Genomic DNA, 2,055 nt, shown 5'->3' on the forward strand with positions numbered 1-2,055 from the left:
TTTTTTGGTTTTTTTTTTTTGTGGGGGGGGGGGGGGGGGGGGGAGAAGAACAGTGTTCACAAACATACCACATTCAATCATACTTGAAAATCTGCCTGACTGCCTTGCACAAAGGCACAAATGACAATAAAACCCCTTTGGAAATACGTCCTGAAAACTTTTCAAATACAAACTTCTTAATCAAAAGGATCAGTTCAGGTACAGTGAAGATCACCTTCCAGGATGTACAAGTTATACTGGTTGAATATTTCATTTATTGTTATTGGTATAGTCCATTTTATTTGTCCAAAGTCTACTTAGAAAGCTAAAAATCAATAGCAAAATAGGGTAAAACAATATTTTTAAAGAATTGCCTCTTCTGTATGCATCATGATAAACTTCATATAACTCTGGATTGGCTATTTTTTTTTCCCAATTTTATCCATGGGTATTTGCCCATAAAGCAAATTACAAACCTACAAAAAGTGTTGTGCATTAAACTGAAAATACTTTTGAGTAACTAAAAGTAAAGAAAAAATTGGTTAAAAATGTGAACCTATTATTTAAGTCAGCCAACAATGTAAAAATGCCTGAAATGATTTGAGCCAAACCCAATAAGAAGGATTTCTTCACATTCTGAAATGCTGCACTCCAGTTACAGCCTGAAGCAAATGTTTATAGTCAAGCTATAACCCCATAAAAATGGGAATTGATAATGGAAATGCTGACAGACCCTTAACTATAATGGGGCCAGTACACACAGTTCTAAATATATACTATATATTCCATGTTTTTCCCCGAAGTTAATATTTATATTTATGAAAAAACAAAAAAATAAGTTGAGCATACACATTACCATAATAGTCTTCATAAACTGATAACAAAAAAACCTACAAACTAGTAGTTTGATTTTTTTTAAAATTATACCTGTTATTCACTAACAAATACATTGAACACAACTGTAAATTTAAGCCGCCAAAAACTCACACCAGATTTTCCTCATTTTCACATCCAATCCCTACATTTTATGGGGTTCTTTGTCAGTTTTATACTGAGGAGCCTCAGATTATATGGCTAAATTTACAGGGATTATAAATGGTAAAAGTAAGTGCTAAGGAATGCCCAGGAAAAAAACAAAATCTACTTTATGCCATCACATTAAAAAAGAGCTAGAAAATACCCTTTGTGTTTTCCCTCCTAACAATGAAATACTTCAGACTGAGATTGCTAAAAATGGCTTTAAACCCCTCAATAAACTGATTAAAGCAAAAGCCAGTAACAATAATGGTAGCATTCTGCATATCTGATTAAAGCATGCATTTAAGAAATGCAATAGAAACCACAGTATTTTATGTTTATATAACTTAAGAACAGACTTGGTGCTTTCTGTGCTTCCTCTTCCACACACTTTTTTTTTTTTTTTACTGGTCACTATAAGGGGGTAAATGCACTGTACCCAGCAAAAGCTGGGGTGGAGGAGGTGTTATAGCACACCTCTGTAGATAGAGAAAATGGCAGACCTGCTGCAAAGGTGGTCTGAATTGAGAGTCCTTGAGCTGGGTTTCATTAGATAAAAATGCATTTAATGCACGTAGCATTTGGGCTATGGAAAATGAAAATACTCTCCAGCCAAGAGTGCATCTCAGCTAGGCTCAGGGCTAAAATGCCCAGGGGATTAAGGGGTATAGATTGTAGCCATGTGGGATGTAGGCAGACAAGGTTCTTTAGGTCAATCTGATATCTTTTATATCAGCCTCTAGCTTCTTCACTATTCATTCCATCCAGGAAGAGCAGAGACCAACTGCAGATGCTTCCTCAGCCTGACAAAAGGTATTTGTACCTGAAAGCTTGCAAAGAAGAATTTTTCCAACTATCTGAGTTGGTCTAATAATGTTCTTATTATATAAGTGACTTAGTCTATCTGTCTGTCTATCCATAAGGCTCTTGGAACACTCTGATTAGTTAGTGAAACAACCAATCAGAGTGCAGAGCGCCTCCATGATGGTATAGGCGGAGGGGACTGAGTGGGGGGTGAGGCCAGTGGCGAAGCCCTGCTATGGCAACAGGGATAGAGTT

General features: G+C 36.4%; 1 protein-coding gene across 2 annotated transcripts in view; it reads right to left on the reverse strand.

Moving 5' to 3' along the window:
• Positions 1 to 2,055, reverse strand: part of ARAP2 (ArfGAP with RhoGAP domain, ankyrin repeat and PH domain 2) — a 246,403-nt gene that overhangs the window by 185,607 nt on the left and 58,741 nt on the right. The window lies entirely within an intron of this gene.

Source organism: Alligator sinensis, unplaced genomic scaffold (genome assembly GCF_000455745.1).
Source record: "Alligator sinensis unplaced genomic scaffold, ASM45574v1 scaffold1122_1, whole genome shotgun sequence".
NCBI lineage: Eukaryota > Metazoa > Chordata > Crocodylia > Alligatoridae > Alligator > Alligator sinensis.